Source organism: Piliocolobus tephrosceles, chromosome X (assembly GCF_002776525.5).
Source record: "Piliocolobus tephrosceles isolate RC106 chromosome X, ASM277652v3, whole genome shotgun sequence".
Classification (NCBI taxonomy): Eukaryota; Metazoa; Chordata; class Mammalia; order Primates; family Cercopithecidae; genus Piliocolobus; species Piliocolobus tephrosceles.
The window spans coordinates 23,823,705-23,846,984 of NC_045455.1; the positions used below are offsets into that span (position 1 = coordinate 23,823,705).

General features: G+C 36.6%; 1 protein-coding gene and 1 non-coding gene across 2 annotated transcripts in view; both read right to left on the minus strand.

Moving 5' to 3' along the window:
• Positions 1 to 23,280, minus strand: part of GPC5 (glypican 5) — a 1,441,555-nt gene that overhangs the window by 764,331 nt on the left and 653,944 nt on the right. The window lies entirely within an intron of this gene.
• Positions 721 to 846, minus strand: LOC111546628. Its single transcript, XR_002732845.1, has one exon. It is a non-coding gene; the product is annotated as a U4atac minor spliceosomal RNA (small nuclear RNA).

Genomic DNA, 23,280 nt, shown 5'->3' on the forward strand with positions numbered 1-23,280 from the left:
CTGTTCATTCACAATAAAACTAAATAGATCTACTATCCTGGATAGCTATTTCATAGCCATATTAGCAAGTTATTTTTATATATGTCTTTTGTTTTCTGTGTCATTATCAAATAAGAAAGAACTCTGAGAATTCTACATCTTGTGTTTCTGTTGATGAGAACCCTAATTAACTTATGCTTAAAGAGATTTTAGAAGAATACCAACATATGTTTCTCTGAGGTTCTTCTTAGATTATAAGGAGGCAAAAACGTGAAATAATGGGAAATCAAATTTTAAAAAATCCTTCATTTTTATACTGTATATGGTTATATGAGGACAAATAAATGAAATGATTTTAGGATTAGTTAAAATATTTTTAATTTTTATTTCAAATTTCAAATGCAGAATGAATTACATTCAATACAAAAGGCATCTACTATTGCTACAATAACTACATTTTAATCAATAATTCATGTATTTATGTTTACATAAATTCCATCCATTTTCTCATTATACTACTGCAAGCTTCATTGTATAAGACTTTGATGCTTTTAAAGAGCCATAAATAACAAAAATGAAGAATACACATTAGACCTGAAAAAATCATATCAACACACTATATCAAATGTATTTGTAATATTAATAAAATAATGAAATCCAACTTAAATATGAAAACCTCCTTTTTATAAAATGAGCAACTTATATGAACTTCAATAATATTTTTTAAAGTTTTTTTTTTTTTTTTTTAATAATTGCACCAAGGTAAAGCAAAGCCCTAGTTGATGCAGGCATGTTGTATAGGCATTAGCAGTACTGCCCTCATTATGCACTCATTGGACAGTAGCACAACCCCAAGGAAAGGATGGTTAACTTATGTGAATTTCACCTAAAAAATACTTATACCTCTATGCAAAAGTGAGTCTCCCAGCTAAGAAAACATATTTTATATTTGCTGCAGTGATAAACAAATCACAACTAGGATGATGTTTTCTAAATATTATTTATAGTAATGAAATACAGAAACATCTTAAAAGTCAATCTTGGCTAAATAAATAAAGGTGCATACTTATAAAGGAAAACTATCCTACAGTCATTATAAATGACATCATGTATTGACATGGAATGATCTCAATCATATACTATTGAGTGAATTTAAAAGATACACAAAAGCATATCTAGTATATTCTATATTATATAAAATAATTCTAGGGTATAGGTATATATAGGAAGTGATGGCTATATGTATGTCTTCAACATAAATAGTGGTTGCCTTTGGGGAGCAGGATTGATACTGATATATATTCATTGATATTCAACAATGAATATCTATTTCTTGGCCACATGCTGACAGCACTGATGATCTTTCTGCAGTGACTCTGAATCTTTTAGTTTATTTGTGCAAATTTATAAGGTGCATGAGAAAATTTGTTACTTCTATATAATAGGTAGTTACCCTCCAGATGTGTGCCGCATTGTTGAGACTATTTGTGGTCTTCTCATCTAAGACATTTTAAGATGATATAGATATGAACATATTCTGAGCAGCTACAGCCAATTAATAAGTAACCCCTCTGTGATTACTTCCTAAATCTGCACAGGAAAAAGCAGGATACAGTACAGTTCAGTAACAACCACATATCCTAATGGTCAAGTCTTCTTAGATAAAATGTACAGTTTTATGAGAAGAGAGCAAGGCAATTCAAGTTTTTTACGAGCAAAAATTAAGAGAGGTAAGATAATTAGAAAAACATGATACAGTGCAAAACGATTGCAAAGGCTCAGAGTCAATGGTTGTCTAATTGGGATGAAAGAAGATGTTAACATTTGCTCCAATCTTTGTGTAAGGAAATAAATCTAAAGACCCAATTCTTGCTGAGTGCGGTGGCTCACGCCAGTAATCCCAGCACTTTGGGAGGCCGAGGAGGGTGGATCACCTGAGGTCGGAGTTCAAGACCAGCCTGGGCAACCTGGCAAAACCCCATCTCTACTAAAAATTCAAAAATTAGCCGGGTGTGGTGGTGGGCATCTGTAACCCCAGCTACTCGGGAGGCTGAGGCAGGGAGAATTACTTGAACCCAGGAGATGGTGGTTGCAATGAGCTAAGATTGCACCACTGCACTCCAGCCTGGGTGACAGAGCAAGACTCCATCTCAAAAACAAACAAACAAATACATAAATAAATACCCAATTCTAATGTAAACTACAGACTTTGATAACAGTGAGTCAACATAGATTTAAAATGTAAATATTGGTTAAAAAATAGTACCACTGTGGTGTGGGATGTTGATAGTGGGCAAGGTTGTGCATGTGCAGGGATGGGCTGTATGGAAACTCTCTGTATGTTCCACACAATTTTGCTCTCAAACTAAAAATGCTACTAAAATAAAGTTTATTAATTTTAAAAAGTTCTGGCCACGCTCAGTGGCTTACACTTCTAATTCCACCACTATGGGAGGCCAAGGCAAGTGGATTGCTTGAGACTAGAAATTCAAGACCAGCATGGGCAACACAACGAGACTTTTTTATTTTTAGAAAAAAATAAAAATAAAAACTAAATTAAAAAAAAATCTAAAGACCCTCTGTTAATTTAGCTGTTGGAACCACAACAGTGGTTGTCTTCTAATCATCCCAGAGGACTCAACTGAAATTCGATCTTCTTCATGTGTCTCTGGAATTCATAGTCAGAAGACTGGGATGGAGTCAATGAGATCCCATTCAATTATGTCTGCCATTTTCACCTCTCAAAAGGACCTATGAGACTATAGGCCTCCATCCAGAACTAACCTGCTATTTCAGAGGTGTAGGAAAGGAATGAGACAGCTATACAATGCTTTTTTTTCTCTCTTTTTTTCTGTACCCCAATAAAACAGTCTACTTTAGAGGTTAGATATAAAGAGTACAAAATTTGTTTTAAAAATACAAAAGTTGTTATTGGGAACTCTAAGTCTTCAACTGTATTTCATATCTTGTAAGGGTACTATTAGCTTCCAAATAAAAAATAAAATTCAAACCATCATACCATCATCCTGGATCCATGTTTAACAAACCAACTTAGAGCTTTCCACAGGCTATGATGAGGTACATGTCTAGATACAGAAATAGCCCTGTTCCATAGGGAGATGCTGTATCATATTGACATTTCAAAATAGATTAAAAAAATTTGAAACCTACTTCTGGATGCATCACGAAACAGCAAGACGCTTGGAGCACATTACTAAATTAAATGTACTAAAGAGAGAAAGAGTATTTGCTTATCCACTGCTGAGTAACAAGTTACCCCTAAACTTAGTGATTTTAAACAACAACCATTTTAGTTTTTCTTGATTCTGCAGGTTAGGAATTCGGGCAAGGCTTAGTTGGATTTGGTATTCTGGTCTGTTTTAGGCTGGAAGCTTTAAGAATTCTTTTTTTTTCCTCCACATTTTCACTTTATATGGCCTCTCTCAGTTTGGCTACTTTGAGCTTCCTCTCTTCCTGGAGATGCAAAAGAATTGGACTTCTTACGTGGTAGATGGCCTCCATGAGGGAGAAAGGGGAAGTAACAAATCTACTGCCATCCAGACATGGAATCAATTGGCATCATTTCTATTCCACTCCATTTTAGTTGAAAAAGCCAGTCATAAACCAGTTGAGATTCCAGGGAAGGGGCAAGGGACCCCATCTCTCAATGAGAGGCATGAGAAAGAACTAATGGTCAATTTTTAATCAATTACAGGAGGGAGTAAGAGGTCTTTACAGGGTGTTTGGCAAATACATCTGTTTCTATTAGGAGGTTAATCAAACTAGAGACTGTTTTATGATATTTGAATTGATATTTTCCTCCTTATCTGGGTTGGAGAGAGGATATCAACTTGATAACAGTGTCATTATTTTAGAAAAATAATGTAGCATATTATATTGCTTTCCTTTATATCTTGACAACTATACAAACCTATAAAAATGAAACAAATAAATAAGCAAACACACGAACAACCCAATATGTACACACTCGATTATTCCAATTTAATTAGTATGGCATTGGATCACTACCTTTTATTTCCCATTTAAAAAATATGTTAGTGTGATGTAGTCACAGAAAAAAAAAGACATTCAAGAAAATATTAATTCTCATTACCCTTGGTACAGAATATTTTCTTCTAAATGTACAGGTAAAAATTTATACTACAAATGATATAAATGGAAAAAAAACCCACAATTGTGGTAAACAGAGTCATGCTCCCCCTCCTCCGAAGATTTTCACATTCGAATCTCCAAAACCTGTGAGTATGTTACCTCACATGGCAAAAGAGCCTTTATGGTTGTGATTAAACTGAGGATTTTGAGATGAGGAGATTAACCTGGATTATCAGGGTGAGCCCAATATAATCCCAGAGGTCTTTATAAATGAAAGAAAAATGCAAAAGTATAAAGGAGAAGGGGTTGACATGATGGAAACAGAGTTCAGAATGATGAGGGCAGGAGCCAAGGAAAGCAGGCAGTTACCAGCAGCTGAAAAAGGCAGGGAAGAGATTCTGGAGCCTGTAGAAGGAACACAATGTTTCATTTTAGCCCCATTAAGATCCACTTCAGACTTCTGACCCACAGAACTATAAGATAACATTAAGCCACTGAATTTGTAGTAGTTGGGTATGGGAGCAATAGGAAACAAAGTACTAAACATTTAAAATAAGTTTATAATTATCTTTAATGATAGCTAACATAAATTAATAAATCATTTAGAAAAAATTTAAACTAATGATACAGTAAAAACAGTGAACTACAATAAGGCTATTAAAGTATTGCATCTGGGATTCAGAAATACTCTGATTTTTAAGTAATAATATTGATTGAAGGCATGCAAATGATGCTTTGAAAATGATGCCTCACAGATACATAATTCCTTTCTGAAACATATTATGTAATCTACTTTAAGATTTTGGAAATATACACAAACACCCAATGATAAATTAAATATACTTACTTTATTTTAATTTATGCAAAAGACATGCAAAGTGTTTAGTTTATAAATTCAGGGTTCTTTCCCTATTAGAAGGAAAGAAGCATTTCAACTCCAAATTGTTTGGTATGATTGGAAAATGGGCAGTAAATGTTGTTGCTTTACATATTAGAAAAGTTAAAATATTTAAACTTTTGAGATCTCAAGGACTTCTATTTGGCTTTATAGAAAATCCTCAAAAGAAGAATATTGTGTTACCAAACAAAGCAAAACATGGTTCACACAATTCTACATATATTAACCTAGAGATAAAGTTTACATCTTGAATTTTATTAGCAATTTTGAATTTATAATTCATAAACTTTAAAAATTTAAGGGTATAAATCCTTTAATAATCAATTACCACATGCAATTAGCCCATAATCACTGAAATATACAATTGGGACTAGAGCTCATTTCAAATCTCAAAATACAAAGCCACTTAATTCAGAACTCCATCTGTGCCTCAGTCCCTAGAGTCTGACAAACAGCCTCCAAATTGTCTTCAGAGTTTTCATCAAAACAAGACACCAGTTTGGAATCTATTTTAACATTACTTGCAACATATAGGGACTCACACTGCATCTGGTTTGACTTTTCTCTAATGAAAGTTGCTAGTTGTTCTGTGTCAGGAAGGATGTAAGTATTCCCTAGAAATAGTGCTGTTATTTAGAATACAACAATAGAGAAATCAAATCCCCAGATCTTATATTTCCTATTCATAAAATGGTAATTGGCCTTTTTATATCTATGTTACTCTTGAGACAGAGAATTAACTTTATGTACATATATGGGATACCCATAAAACTCAGAATAGTTCACTTTTTTTTTTTTTTTTTTTGAGACGGAGTCTCGCTCTGTTGCCCACGCTGGAGTGCAGTGTCGCGATCTCGGCTCACTACAAGCTCCGCCTCCCGGGTTCACGCCATTCTCCTGCCTCAGCCTCCCGAGTAGCTGGGACTACAGGCGCCCGCCATCTCGCCCGGCTAGTTTTTTGTATTTTTAGTAGAGACGGGGTTTCACCGTGTAGACCAGGATGGTCTCGATCTCTTGACCTCGTGATCCACCCGTCTCAGCCTCCCAAAGTGCTGGGATTACAGGCTTGAGCCACGGCGCCCGTAGTTCACATTTTTATTCTCCAAAAAGAATTAGAAATATAGTCAAAGCATATTTTCCTTTAATCCTGGGGATTTTGTAGAGTTTAATGTTATCTCTTGAGGTGATGTTAAATCTCAGTATTGTAAATAACTGGCAAGGGAAGAACTGCAGCATGATCTTTGTAATAGTATTGCAAATAAAGAAAAACAGCCTCGCAAAAATTATGTTTCAGTTGTCAGACAATGTCAACTCCTTGCAGATAGCAAATATTTATATTCTACTTTGTCAAGTGTGCAGGTCTTGTTGTGTAACTCATCAGGTTCAAAGTCTGGTTTCACTAGTCTCTATAATGTGGGTTATAACTTGGGCTCATTGACATCCTGTAAGCTTCACTTTATTCATATAAATTGCAATTTAAAATGCCTGCATCAGAAATTTGGGAGGCATGACTTCTAAGTAAATTAATATACATAAAATACTCACCATAATTTCTGATTCACAGTAAATGATCATAAATGATTGCTGATATTAAGGGTAACCAGAAAGAATGCACACTGTTTCAAGTCATGAAGAAGTGAGAGTTCCAGAGGCAAAAGCTGCCTTGTCTTTTGTCAGACTATGAAAAACAAGAATATAACTTTTTTTTAGAAGAATCAAACGTATGTCTTTGTCCTGTATCTCTGTTTATTGCGTGTGTGTGTGTGTGCTTAATAAACAAAGTCAGAATTCATTCAGCATTTGAATCAGAGTCTACACATACACACCTCCGAAGTAATTTATTATATTTAAGATGTCTATTATATTGTCTCCTCCATTCCTCCCTCTATAAGTGAAATCTATTTTATTTATTTATTTATTTATTTATTTATTTATTTATTTATTTATTTATTTATTTTGAGACAGAGTTTCACTCTTCTTGCCCAGGCTGGAGTGCAATGGCACGATCTCAGCTCACTGCCATCTCTGCCTCCTGGGTTCAAGTGATTCTCCTGCCTCAACCTCCTGAGGAGCTGGGATTACAGGCGCCTCCCCCTACGACCGGTTAATTTTTTTGTGTTTTAGTAGAGACAGGGTTTCACCAGGTTGGTCAGGCTGGTCTCGAATTCCTGACCTCAGGTGATCCACTCGCCTCGGCCTCCCAAAGTGCTGGGATTACAGGCATGAGCCATTGTGCCCGGCCATAAAATCTATTCTTTAATTTCATAAGGCAATGAATAAATGTCAAAGTAATATACAACTTCTTTATTGCTATACATTAATGTATAGCAATGTATTTTGTACATATTTTCAGATATGTGTATATAAAATTTTCACAAATAATAATAAAACAATATAAGTAACATTTCAGAAAACAAGAAGAGAAAGAAAGATGACCCAAACCAAAATCTAAAAAGAAGAAAGAGAAAAAAGGAAATAAAAAATCTTGTAGACAAAGGTAAATTCTCTGGATTGAAATTCCAATGTTTTATGCAAGGAAGAAGAGTCCTTCTTGCCTCGGCTCAGCACCTTCACGGGCCCGAACATTTGCGCTCAGGCCCTCTGTTGACTAGAAACAGCAGATGAAAGGTGAAGAGCAGAGACACTGGCCACAGAGAGAGGTGACCTTTGACGTCAGTGGTAGATAACTGATATGTATGAATCTTCTGTGACTGATGTACTGAACCTGCCTGACCCCTAACATAAACAAAATACAACTTAGTGTCCTCTTCCACCACTCCTGAATTGGAACTTTATTCAGCAGGCCTCATTTTCACATGTTCTTGAATGGACTGGGAAACAACTATGGCTGCTCTATTCAGTTTTAGGTAATTGAGTCCTACAGTCATTTTAAGTACAAGTTTAAATTTAAGTACAGTTCAAATTTAGATTCAGAAACCAGTAGTCCAGTCCAAGCTCATCATAATAAAAACAAACAAACCTGATTTACAGTAATGCTCTGTTTCCTCTCCTGGGCCTGCTTTAAGCTGGAAACCTAGAAGGGGACTTTTAGGGGAAAAGGTGGTATCTTTCACCTTTCGGGACCCTTGAGGGCTCCTACAGGGTCCTTTCTTCCTGCAGTTCCCTTGACTCAGGTGGAGCCAACTGTGTCCCTTTGGGGTGTCATTTGCAACTTCCTCATCTCTAAGAATCTTTGCTGTATAACTCCACTCTTTCTACGGACGGCTCTTTGTCCTACAGGCAACCTTAGTGGACATAACCCAAAGCAGTTTTGTTTGGTTTTCTCTCCCATGCATTCCATGACAGGTCTATGGGAGATACTCACATATCTCTAACACTAATAGATTTCAGGAGTGCAGGCCAATTTTAATGGGATGTCACTTATGCATAAGTCCAAGCATGGATCAGACCTAATACACATTCTGTTTTAGCGTTCCCAAGAATGAGTGTGGCACAAGCCTTCTGAGTCTCCCACCCTCAGGGAATATATTTCAAAATTGATCATTTGCATTTTATTTGCTATCACTTAGTTTGGAAACATAAGAACTTTCCCTTACTCCTACCTCAAAAAAAAACTAGGGACTGATGCATCAGCTCTCTAAAAAAAAAGTCCTGTCATCAATGTTCTCTTTCCACATCTGACCCCTACATATGTCTGGTCTACAGGGTGGTCCAGAAGTTGTGGAACAGATTCTTCTTCTCTCACTCTTGTTAATTTGTATATGAGAGGGACTCTGGCTTTTGTCTTACCTTCACTTTGTTATCCTGATGCCAGGCAAAGCTGAAGTAGATTTCCACTCTAATGATGTGTTTCACACTATCAGCCTATATAGTTGAAGCCACTAATGTCAAAATGTATATCTATTTAAATCTCAATAAAAATCTCTGTGATACTGACGAGTCAAAATGAAACAGAGCTGGTCAGCTCAAGGTGTGGGTTCCAGACCAGCAGCCTATGCATCACATGGGAACTGGTTAGAAATGCAGTCTCGTCCAGGTGCAGTGGCTCAGGCCTGTAATCCCAGCCCTTCGGGAGGCCGAGGTAGATGGATCACAAGGTCAAGAGATCGAGACCATTCTGGCCAAGATGGTGAAACCTTGTCTCTACTAAAAATACAAAAATTGGCTGGGCATGGTGGTGCACGCCTGTAGTCCCAGCTACTCAGGAGGCTGAGGCAGGAGAATCACTTGAACCCGGGAGGTGGAGGTTGAAGTGAGTCGAGATGGTGCCACTGTGCTCCAGCCTGGCGACAGAGCGAGACTCCGTCTCAAAAAAAAAAAAAAAAAAAAAAGAAAGAAAAAGAAAAAAGAAATGCAGTCTCTCCTCTCCTCCTCAGATAAACACTGAGTCCCAATATGAATTTTAGCTGGTTCCCTGAAAAAGTCATACATGTAATAAAGTTTGGGAGGCACTGCAATAGGCAATTATTAATAATGATGCTTTTAAAGTCATCTCTCAAACTGTACTCCTTATAAAATTAATATCTTCCAAAATGTGTTCTACAAAAATGAGGGTTATAATCAAATATGTTTTTAAAATATTAAGTTAAATAAAGTGTAGCAAATTTCCTTTCTGCCATACTTTGGAGAGTCCAATTAAGCATTGCTCTACTCCAAGAGAAAAATGGCATGTGCAATATGTCTTCAAGCCATTTCACCTTGAAGCTATGTTTTCTTAGGATGATCTATTAATATCTTTTGGAACACTGGGGTTTGTAAAAAGCAGATTGAAAAATGATGCCCCAATTTGTGAAGAAATGATCAAATTCTATTATACAGACTCAACTTTACACATCAGGAAAAACGCCTATTTGAGGTTTCAAATTACACATTGTAAAAACTGTTTATGTGAAATGTCTTATTTTCTAAAGATTATATGGTAAAATAGCTTATCTTTGCTCCTGTCTTCCCACTGCTGTCTCCAGACACATTACTACTCTCATTCTGCCTACTGGACTCAGGGACTTGGCACTGATCTCAAACAAATCTCAACATCTTTCTGCACGTTCAGACCCAAGATTTCTCCCTCCTTTTGCCTGTTACCAAATTGAATGTCGGTATTACATTCCTCCAAAAGTAGATAATCCCCATATAACCACTCTGTGAAAGCCACCCTCTGATAGGTAAGGTCTGAAATTGCCTGGATATGCTATTCCTTATTGCTTTTTTTAAAATAGAGAAGAGCTAGGCTTTAAAATGTCTTATCCCAAGACAAAAAAAAAAAAACACACACACACACAAAATTACGTATGTTGTTACAATTCAAATATGTTTTGCCTAAAACAATCTCTGAATATCATGAGGATGAACTCTACTTAATCATTGGAACGAAGTACCATGTGCTAAGAAATCACAAAGATTGTAAATATGAACATATGAGTACACTCTCCTCATTTGCTCTTAGAATCAGGTCTTCATTGGGTACCCAGTGTTTCTTTCTTAGTTATTTCACTATTTAAATATCTTTTGTCTTTTTTCTATCATTTTCCGTGATCCATGAGGACAAGTTTTCTGCTTATGAAGAGTTTCACAGCCAGCTTTTTCTCCTTTCCACTTAGAGCTTAGACAATTTGTATCAAAAATGCAAGCTATTTTTGAATCTGCTTTTAAAATTTTCCAGACATACTATTTCGTAGCTAAAAAAAATCACATTTTTAGATTTCTTCATTTCCTCTTTGCTTTCATCATAAAAAATAGAGTCTGGCTGCCATTTTATGCATTTTTTGGTCATAATACAATTAAGTTAGTTAACATTGCAATCTAATTTCATCTAGCATCCCAAATTACAATTTCTGCTATATTCAATAGGTGCAGAGACAATTAAATAGTTAAAACATTATAAAATATTAATTTGCATAATACTAATAGTCTGACGCATTTTAGAGTATCTTTCCCACTCTGCCTATTGTAAAGGAACAATTAATCATCAATATGAATAATTCCCCAAGAAAAAAACTAAGCAAAAATGATAATACGCAAAGAAGCTCAATGGTACATAAACATCTATAATTTCTGCTTTCCTAGTGTCTTTTAATATGGAGCTCAGATTTTTATCAATGCCTGTTTTACTGTCTCCCTGTATTTATTCATTCAATAAATGTTGATCTAATGCATATTAAATATTAGGCTCTGTTCCTGACTTTGGGGATTCAAGGAAAGTTAAAAATATATATAAGGTCAGATAGTGATATGTACTAAGAGCAAAAATAAAGCCATTTAAATAGAAAACGACTTGTGTAGAATAACAAGGAGTTACTAATTTAGATATATTTAATCAGCTATATATTAGGTATATATTTTTGATCAGATTATCCCAATTATACTCTGTCAAGTTAGGTGAAAATCAGTGTTCATTTTAGTTGCTCTTGAAGTCATTATTAATAAGGTATCCCTCCATGACTTTTCTGTGGCCCATATATTTTAGACTATACCAAAATTTCGGTCCAAATTTACTTAAAATCCATATGGCCTTTTTCATTTGACATGCTAAGATAAAAACAGATAGAAAATTTATCTTACTCATATAAAATAAATCTATTCCAGCCAGGCGCAGTGGCTCACGCCTATAATCCCAGCACTTTGGGAGGCCAAGGCAGGCGGATCACGAGGTCAGGAGATCCAGACCATCCTGGCTAACACGGTGAAATCCCTCTCTACTAAACACACACACACACACACACACACACACACACACACAAAATTAGCCGGGCGCGTTGGTGGGCGCCTGTCTTCCCAGCTACTTGGGAGGCTGAGGGAGGAGAATGGTGTGAACCCGGGAGGCGGAGCTTGCAGTGGCCCGAGATCACGCCACTGCACTCCAGCCTGGGGGACAGAGCGAGACTCCGTCTCAGAAAATAAATAAATAAATAAATAAATAAATAAATAAATAAATAAATCTATTCCAAATAAGCCATGTTTCAACTGAAGTCATGATTACTCTAACAATGAGTTGTTGTGTCTTCCTGTTAAGGAAAAAATGTTAAGGACCAGAAACATATAGGGAATTTTTGATTATTTTTTGGTCAACATTACAAACAAGCCATTGGTCAACTTCATGAAATTGAGAAAAAACCCTTGTGAGAGCTTGGCGTCATATATGAAAGACGATCTGATAAAACACATTTAAAAATTTCTAAACATCTGTTCAGGCAAACTATTAACAATGTGAAATTAAATGTTTAAAGAGTCAACACTGGAAAGTTCATGGATGATTGGTATAAGAATCAGAGAAGTCAGTGTATTGAAAGGAAACTCTGCCATGTAAAAATGAACACTATGAGTTTTTAAAACTTACACAAAATATATTAGCAATGGATGTGCTGGCTTTCTGCAGAGATGTCCCCGGAGACAATCCTAGCATGCAAGAAGCCTCTTCATCCTCCTGGCTGACTTTCTATGTTCTCACAATAAAACTGTGCCCTCCAACCTGTTTTTGTTTTAATTAATCTGCAGTGTTTGGTGGGATGTATCAAAAGATTGTTATAAACACCCAAGAATTGTAATACAGCATAGCCAAATCTCAATTTTAAATACGAAGTTAATATAATAAAATATATGTAATATAAAATAAATTTATATAATTACATATACATAATCTATACTACAATGTCATATGAATAACATATTATACATGATTATATGTAATATGAAAATGATATTACATATAATTCAGTAATTACTACGAATCTGTCAGATAAGTTTTATTATGTAAACAATAAATATGAGAAGAAGAAGGCTGAACCTTGATTATTTGACTTCATGTCTTTATTTTTGTAGTATAATGTTATCTATCGTCTAAGGTTTTCACTATATACAACTGTGTTTCTAGACTATAAGCTGAACTATTATATTCCAAATAATTAATATAAGAACTCTTTTTTTTTCCTTTTTTGAGATAGAGTCTTGCTCTGTCGCCTAGGCTGCAGTGCAGTGGCGCGCTCTTGGCTCACTCCAACCTCCACCTTCCAGGTTCAAGTGATTCTCCTGCCTCAGCCTCCTGAGTAGCTGGGATTACAGGTGTGTGCCACCACGCCTGGCTAATTGTTTTTTTGTTTGTTTGTTTGTTTGTTTTGTTTGTTTGTTTGTTTTAGTAGAGATGGAATTTCACCATGTTAGCCAGGATGGTCTCAATCACCTGACCTCATGATCCTCCTCCCTTGGCCTCCCAAAGTTCTGGAATTACAGGAAATACCTCATTTCTTAATGTTTGCTGAAAAAATATTAACCAGAAATGAGACATACTAGTTTAAATATGAGTTAGAGGATTTAAAATAAAACTACTGCAAAATAATACCTATATATGCAACACATGCCCTTCATTGACTCGCTGGCTTTATAAAGGTTAGAAATAACTGTGATAATAATAATAATGATAAAAGTAATCATATTATGCATCAGAATATATGGAAAATACAAGGCTTACTGGATGATCATAGAAATAAGAAAAAAATACATATGTATTACATATATATGGCATAAAAAGAAAGTCAATAGGAATGAGAAAAAAATTGATGGAGGAAAACATTTGTCATTAATATTCTGAGTACAGTTTTCATTACTGGAACTGAACTCCTTGGTGTTGGTCTATGTTTTCATGCTATCCAACTGAGAATTCAGATCTAAGATGATTTAATTAATGCTGTTTTTGCAATCTATTTTGTTATGAAAAAAGAAAATGATCAGGGATGATGTAAACTAATCTTGCTGTAACTGTAGTCATTAGCATGGGTTTCTTTTCTTTCCCTTCATTCTGGATTCATATCAAACCATGGTCCCTAAATAGACAAAAGTAAAGGTAAGAGGAAAGAGGAAATATTGCACACATCTATGGTATCACTGTGTGTTCTTATTTGAAAACTGAATTCTCTGTGCTAGGGAGGAAAAATAAAATAAATTCTGTGAAATCACTTAAATCTACTGCATTTAATGAGACAAGAATAGACCTCAAAAGTGCTTTTGAATATTACATGTAATTGGTTTATAAAAACATTAGTGATTTTAAAACATTCAATGGTATATAGGCATTTAAGAAAATCCATGCAAAAATATACACAAATGCCTTATAAAGACAGAAGTCTGCATGCTGCCATTTGCTGCTCAGAGGTAAGATACAAGTGTGTTTTTGTCCTTTCTTTCCAATGATGTAAAATTCTATCTTCATTAACTCCATGGTTTATTTACAAGTACTTGAGAAGCAGAACCTCTTTACACTTGCAGGATTTTCTAATAAGATGCAGACCTGTGTGACTAATCAGAAGAATATTGGAAGGACTCTTTACCAAGGTAAGAAGATAAAGGTTTTTGGGGGGACAGTGAAATAAAAATGAATTTTCCTTCTGGAAATCGGTATTCACTTGAAAGAAGACCCAATTAGAAATAAGAACATTTGTTTCCTTTGGTGGAATAATCTTTTGATCCTCAGAACTGCCTAGAATTATAAAACTTCATATAGTGTCCAACTGAAACTCCTAACTTGCTTCTTAGTTTTCAAAAGATAACATGAGGAAGAAAATAAGTGTTCAATGTAAGGACTTTGGATGGAAGGGTTTGCTTGGAGAATATAAAAACGAGATGACATTCATTTCGAACAAAAGTTCTTTCTTGAACTTGTAATAGATAGATGAAATATTTTTAGAAGAACATAATGGTATAAAGAAAACTAGATTTAAAGAAGAGATTTTAGGAAATTTAGTCATCTACTGTTATACTCATAAGTAGGTAATAGTGATTTTTCTTTCATAAAAGATCAATCTTATTTCTTGAGACATTAGTGAATTTTTTTTTTTTTTTTTTGAGATGGGGTCTCTGTCACTCAGGCTGGAGTGTGGAGTGCAGTGGCATGATCTTAGGTCACTGCAACCTCTGACTCCTGGGTTCAAGCCATTTTCCTGCCTCAGCCTCCCGAGTAGCTGAGACTACAGGCACATGCTGCCATGCTCGGCTAATTATTTCATATTTTTAGTAGAGACAGGGTTTCAGACATTGGTGACATTTTAAACTGAATATTCATAGCCTCTGGAATGTGGCAAATTATATTTTTTCTCATCCCCCATATCTGCACTAGGAATATACTCTTAGCATCAATATTTATCCCAAGACCCAAATATGGTCTACCTCTGTGAAGCCTTCTTTTATTATCTCAGTTGCCATAGTTGTGTATCACTTCCTGGCCCCCCCCTCACATTTTATTCTTTCCAACAATACATCTTCTCTAGTGACATTAATTATAAATCCTCCTCAGTTTTTCATTTTTAAAATCATTTGCATCTAAGTACCATGAAAGTGGTCTATATATAGTAGACAGCTCTACAAGTGCTTGAAATGACGATGTTTGTGGCCCACGGTGATGGTGACAATCATGATCATGATGGGGGTGGTGGTGATGACAGTGTGATAAATCATCCTCTCCCTCTCCAAGTGTTCTAGCAAGCCCATAAAATATCCCAGGGAAAGTTTAGGAATGAAGTTACTCCCTTCTCCTTACCACTGTTCAGCTTCTTCCTTTGGTAGGAGTGATCTGATAGTGATATAGTTAAGTCTGACATCTATTTGCTCATGGTCAGGGTTAATGTCCTAAACTTACAGGTTCATGTATTGGTCCTCTTTCTCTTCCTATATACCCACATTGATTCTCTGTCTTGGAAATTGCTTGCCTGTAAGCATGACACACTTTACTCTTGAATCTTGCCTTTTCCGTACAATAAACCAAAGAGAACAGGCTATATTTTATGCAGGGAAGTATTCAGTTATTCAACTGCTCTGTTAGCAATTTTGGGGGGTACAAGTTCTGTGCAGGAAAAAAGAAAGTCAAGCATACTCTGAAATCCAAGCTATATTTTCTAAACCAACTATGCATCTATAATAAAGCAGATTATTTCTTCTCACTCTGACTTGCTATATATTTCCAAATAGGTTCAGAAACATGAACCTATTTGGAATAAGATGGGGTATTTAATTAACCAAATACACTAATGATAGTGATCGTGATAAAATTATTTTCACCAACCTTTTAAAGTTGGACAAAGCCAGAGTTTTAATTTTCTGCCAGAAGTAGTAATATTCAAAGAAAATTTTCTATTAAAACTCTCTTAGGAAGATACTAGGAATAAATACATCAATATCTGGATGGGTTATGTCTTTGGTATGATCAAATATTGTTAATGCATTTAAACATCTTACTATACTTCAAATTATATTAAAAGCTGGTTGATAAGGTGTAATACTCTCAACATCCATCCTAACACCTTTCTGGCATGCCAGAGCTGGACAGAAAAAACTTCAATTCCTAGAACCCTTGCTGCCAGGTTTTATGTTTGCCAATCAGATATCATAGTGCAAGATTCCTATTCAGAACTGAGTCACTGGGCAAAGTAAAACACACACATTAGCTTTGGCAGAGGCAACTATCCAGCATTCAGATTAAACAACATCCTGACTAGTTTTTGAGACATCACCTATGATGACAGCTTCTGATTCTATGGCTCCCCAATCCATGTAGAGGCAGCTGCTGTGTGGCAGTCCAGTTCTGCTCAGTACAGGACTGTTTCTAGAAGCTCAGCTTAGGGCCTTCTTTTCATAACCATTTTAGTTAACCTGTGGTTAGTTTTACTCCTTAAAAAAAGATGTATTCTTATGAAGAATACTCTGTTATATGCGGTTAAATAATTTGGGTACTGCAGTCACTAAAGTGATTCAGGATGGAAATACAAATATAGGTTAAGAATAGGTGACAAAGTATAGATTTTCTGGTATAGGAAACATTGTACAGGGTAGAACTAAGAAGAATAATGTCAGGACCTGGGGAACTTACGAGAGCAAACGGGATTGAACTAAACATAACTGTCAACTCTCCATGGTTCAAGACAAAGGGGTCACATTATGTTATGCACTGATAATTATTCCAGATGAAGAAGTCAAATTTTAAGCACACAGAATGAAGAAAAAGAGAGCATGAAGTTGTCAGATTCAAATTGCATATGTACCCAATAAGATGCAACAGTCATCTGCTGGAAAGGAAACTACTGCTGTTAGCTACTCACATCTAGGATCATTCATATGTAGTCCTCAAAAGTTTTGGTTCCTGATTCACTCCTACCCTATTAATTAAAACATCTGACTCATGGCAATGTCTGTATACATATACATGATTTTTCCAACATCCTGTATTCTTAGCTCCCTAAATTCTTCCATTCTAATATCTACCTTAGTCACTCCTTCCAAGAACAAACCCCAGACCTTGTCACGACCAGTAACTGCAATGTCTGCAGGGAACTCTATGTGAGCTACATATAACCATTAAATGAATACTTCTCATTGATTGGCACCTCAAATCTACGTGGCACATGAAGACCTCCAATTCGTTGATACTATCACCTTTCCCTGTTCCTCACTCGCTTGATGCTCTAGAAATCCTCTCCTTATCAATTTCCCTGGCCCATTACAATCACTCTTGTATACTATACTCCCTTTCTTCCCTTGCCCCTCACATTTTCCTGCATGCTTGGCACAGCCTCATCCCTGGTTTAAACAAGCTCTTTCTCCATCCCATAACTGGTACCATGTATCTGAAAGTGGCTGGAGAATAACACACAACAATACTGACTCATCTTCCTTGAAATTTACAATTCCCAAGGGCCCATAAATGTGATTATCATATGTGCTCCTTTGTTTTCCACCACTATTTCTTCAATATTTTTTCTGTCTATTTCTATTTTCCCCTTTTGGTAACTCCCATTAAATGTATATTTGTGTAATTAATGTTCTCCCACACATCTTTGATATTCTGTTCATTTTCCTTCATAGTTTTTTCTTCTCTGTCTTCTTTAGATTATATGGTTGGTATAGATTGATTTACAAGTTCACTGCTTCTTTCATCTGTATACCCAAATCTATGTACAGCCCATCTACTGAAGTTTTCATATCCGTTTATTCTATTTTTCACACTAGAATTCCCATTTAGCTATTTTTAATAATTTTTATTTTTACGGATATTCTGTATTTGATGAGACATTGTCACTAGACATTCCTTTACTCTTTCCATTATGTCTCTTTTAGTTCTTTGATCCTGTTTTGAACACATTCATAATTAGCTGCTGCTTTGAAGTCTTTGTCTGCTAAGCTCACCAATGGGCCTCTTCAATGGCAGCTTTCATTGCCTGATTTTTTTCCTCCACATGATTCACATTTTCCCATTTTTGCATGTCTCATAATGGTTTTAATTAGACATTTAAAATAATACATTGTAGCAACTCTGATTACCCCTCACTCATTCAGTGTTTCTTCTGCTTGGTCACTTGCTTATTTGATGAATGATTTGGCTGAACTAGTTCTGCAAACTCTATTTTCCCCATGGTGTATGGCTTCTCAAACATGTTGCTCAGATTTTTTTTCCATTTGTTTTCACCTCTTAGGGATCCAGGTTACTCAGGGACCACCCCTGTGTTTTCACATCCCACTGACCGGTGAAAGCTTATGCTGGGAGCCCTATTGGCAAGTTAGATTTTTATCCTTTGCAGTTGGATGTATGTCTTGGAGGCCCCGGTGCTATCACAGTTCCATGCACATACACTTTTTGCCCCACCTGTCATCAAGGATCAGTAGCTAGTAGCTTGATGGTTCTCTGTTCAACTGCTGAGAAGTCCAATTTGTAGCCAAAAACCTGTATGTGATTGTTAATTTCCACGGATAGGCAACCAAAAGGCTTTATCTTGGAGGCTGCACGGGGGAAGTGGCCCTCCCCATACTAGGCTTGGTGCACAGCCAGCGCATCACAGTATCTAAGGAGGGGTGCCATCAGGACTCAGGATCCCGGTCAGCTGCGCTCTTGCGCACCTCTGCATACCTAGCCCAGCTGCTTCATTCAGAGCACTATTTATTGGGTGCCCACCTCCAGGTGCCTCTGTAGAGACGCCCTTATCAGAGGGAGGAGGAAAATTTTGAAGACACTTTCTCCACTCTGATTCAGTACTTAGAATTTTCCTCTCCTAGGCGCGTCCCCCCTCCCTGCGTCTTGACCCCTGGATTCACAAAAGGACAGAAGGCTTTTGTACAAGGCTCCTTCAGAAGTGACACCATTCCAGCCAGATGTGCTGATAACATCTCACTTTCGGCCAGTGCTGTTTCATGTTGAAGAATGAAACACTGTGGGAGCCAGCACCTTCTTTCTGGCCTCTTGCTAGTACCATAGCAGTGGATGAATAAAGGCGTAATCGTTACTTTTACTTAGACTTATGGTATTAATCCACAACTCCAACACCTGACAGCTCGGTTCATAACAATCACTTGAGTGGACACCGCTTTAGTGGGGCGGGCAGTTTTCTAGACTGTCAGGGATGAGTGTGACTTTATTTTTAAGGCTGGTTTCCTATGAGACACCCCTGGGTTAGAGTTGATTATCATTCAGTGTTTTGTCAGAAGTTAAAAACAAGCACCTTGTGCAAGTGAGCCTTCTGCCCTGTGTGAGTCTTCTGCTCATCAAGGTCAGTGTGAGGTTTGGAGATGCTGTAAAGTCGGCCTCACATTCTGTTCTGATTAATCCTGATGTGGTGCAGACTAGTGCGTGATCACATCCTTCCCAACCTTCAGGGTTAATTGCTATCCTCAAAGACTCTTTTGGTTTTCTGCTATTTTGATTGTACAGTAAGCCCTCACTTAACATTGTTGACAGGTTCTTGAAAAGTGTAACTTTTCGTATTTGTGAAATGACATATGATGAAATCAATTTTACTACTGTTTAATTGATATAAATAAGAGTTAAAGTCGGGTGCAGTGGTTCATGCCTGTAATCTTAGCACTTTGGGAGGCCGACAAGGGTGGATCACCTGAGGTCAGGAGTTCGAGACCAGCCTGGTCAACATGGTGAAACCCTGTCTCTCCTAAAAATACAAAAAATTAGCTAGGTGTGGTGGCGGGCACCTGTAATTCCAGGTACTCGGGAGGCTGAGGCAGGAGAATTGCGTGAACCCAGGAGGCAGAGGTTGCAGTGAGCTGAGGTCGTGCCATTGCACGGCAGCCTGGGTAATGAAAGCAAAACTTTGTCTTGATAAATAAATAAATAAATAAATAAATAAATAAATAAATAAATAAATAAGAGTTAAGTTCCTACAGCAAAATTCTGCTCACAAAAGCATCACCAGACTTCTAAATAAAGACCCGAAACACTTCAAATATTAAACACAGAAATAGGTTTGAGCTATACATACATTTGATAAAGATTACTAAAAGCAGAATTATTTCCCCAATTTTTGGTGAATCAGGAGTAATGGCAGTTGTAGCAGCAAAGGGTTAAACGAGTAAATGTTTGCAAAGTGAATATTGTAAGGAACACCTTCTCACACCACAGGTTTCAAAAACAAACAAGAAATAGGGTGGGCTCACTGGGCACCTTCATTCCACCTGGTTTATTTTTGTGCATTTGTATGATTATTGTAGACTACATGATTTTTTATTTTACAATAGTTTGTATTCACGAATTCACTCACTTTCTAACCTGCTTATTGCTTTTCCGGTGGCCAGGTCTCAAGCCACTCCCTGCAGCTCAGGGTGCAAGGTGGGAACCTTCCCTGTTTAGGACACCATTCCATTGCAGCACACACTCACACACACCCCAGTCACTCAGATGGGGGAACGTTTAGTTAGGAGATGCACTTAACGTGCACATCTTTGGGCTGAGAGAGGAAACCAGAGACTGGCGAAAACCCACACAGCTGGGGAGAAAGTGCAAACTCCACACATACTGTGGCCCTGGCTAGGAATTGATTTTCCCCCCTGTCAATGTTATAATGAAACAATGTTGGACGAAATGATGTTATTTGAGGATTATGTTATATTATGGAACTAAGAGGCTCATTTTAATTACTCTCCACCAACATCCTCATTGTTTTTGTCAACATCCTTAAGCACAGAGTTTTCTATGTTCTACTTCAAATAAAATCAGTCCCTTTGGCAGAGCTGTGGAGTGGGTTACGACTCAAATGATATTACAAGCTGAACTGTGCCTTTCCTCAAAATTTATGTGTTGAAGTCCTAACCCAAAAACCTCAAAATGTGACTGTATAAGAAACTTGGCCTTTAAAGAGGTAAATAAGGTAAAATGAATTCATATGGGCCGGCCCTAATCCAATATGACTGATTTTATTTCAAGAAGAGGAAATTTGAACTGACACGTGCACACACATAGAAAACAAACAAACAAACAAACAAACAAACATGTGAAGGTATAGCGAGAAGGCAGCCATCCACTATGAGCCAAGGAGAGAAGCATCAGAAATCAACCTACCCATACCCCGATCTCATGCATTTAGTCTCCAGAAATATGAGAACAATTTCTATTATTTAAGCCACCCTGCCTGTGGTAGTTTGTTATGGCAGTTCCAACAGCCTAATACAGCCACCAACTTCTGCTGCTCATAGTGAAACTTAGTAGATTTTCTTGAATTAATATTTCCTCACTTGCTTATGCCTTTAGCACAATTTACAGAGACATTAAATGAGCATTGGAGTTTCTAATCATTACTGTAAAATTTCCAACAGTTACACTGCTGTTATGCTGAGGAGAGGGGTTACTGAACTCCCAACCCCAACATTGTAGAAGTCCTGCTGCCTCTTCTACTCTGTTCCATCATGTTCCACTCTCTACTGATGATTCCCACTGGCACATAAACATGCTGTTGCTTTTTCTATTTTAAAAACCACAGTAAAAGAGAAAACTGAAAACATAACAACAACTTTTCTTTATCCAGCTTCTTCCAATTCTTACTCCCAATTTTGGCAAAAATCTTCAGACAGATTGACCAGAGTCACAGGCTCCAATGCTCCTCTTCTCTTTCTCTCCCAAACCCACCACAGTCTGGCTTTACTCCCTCTACCCTTCCTAAATTGCTCTGACCAACTCACCAATTATTTCCTTCTTGCTTAATTAAATAGAAAAATTCAAACATCTCCTTAAGTGAATTACCAGCAAGATTTCACATAGCTAATCACTCTTTCCTCTGACATCCTTTCTTCATTTCACTTCAAAGAAAACACACTCACATGGTTTTACTGCCACCTCCTTAGATGTTTTCTTCTCAGTTTAATGGGCCTGCTTCTCCATTTTTCACCTACTTTTTAATGTTAGAGCTTCCTGGGGTCCTGACTGTGTTCTTTTCACTTCTCTATTTGCATTCACTCATTTGGTAACCCATCCTTTTTCAAGGTATTGAGTAATACATATATGCCAGAGACATGTCAAATATATGTATATACTATCTATCTATCTATCTATAGATTTGTACTAAAGTGTTTATTGTACATTGAGGGAGAAATATTCATCAGGCATTTGGTGTATAAGACAGGAGTTTATGAGCATGATCTATACTATAGTAATGAATATCTATAGTATATATGATATATATATATATAGTTTATTGTACATTGAGGAGGAAATTTTCATTAAGCACTTGGTTTATAAGACTGGAGTTTATGAGCATGATCTATACTACATAGATCTACACTATATAGATTTGAACATCCCATGTCCCACCCAAACAGGGTTCTATCTATCTATCTATCTATCTATCTATCTATCTATCTATCTATATAGTATAGATCGTGCTCATAAACTCCAATCTTATCCACCAAGTGCTAATGAATATTTCTCCCTCAATGTACAACAAACACTTCAGTACCAATCTCTGACAACCCAAAACTTGTTACACCATAGTACTCACTCATTGTTGGTGTCAATGCCATCATTCCAAATTTAAAGTGACCCTTAATTCCTCTCTTTCTCTAATATCTTATAGGAAATCTAACAGAAATTCCTGTCAGGACTATCTTTTAAATATATCCAGAAGTCAATCACATGCCACTACCTCTGCTGTTAACACTTAGTGCCACTGCCATCATATTTCACCTCAATACTGTCAATAACCTAAGTGGGTTTCTCTGTATCTATCCTTATCACTCTCACCATTAGGTTATTCTTATCAAAGCAGCCAGAATGATCATCTTTAAAGATCAGGAAGGTCATATGATTCTCCTGAAATCTGCTCAAAATCTTTCAGTATCTGTCCATGTTACTCAGAGTAAAATCCGAAGTTTTTCAAAGGTCCAAAATCAATATAACCACCTGTGTATAAGCAAATGAGGGTTTCTTAAATCCACTATGGCACGAGAAATTTATATTTGCCATCTAAGTTTCACATAGGATAATGGTTCATACGGTGACCTTTTAAATAGTTGGTTTATAGGTTTCAGGGATTCATGTAGTCATTTATTGGATTCATACTTATTGAGGACTCCCCCTGTGT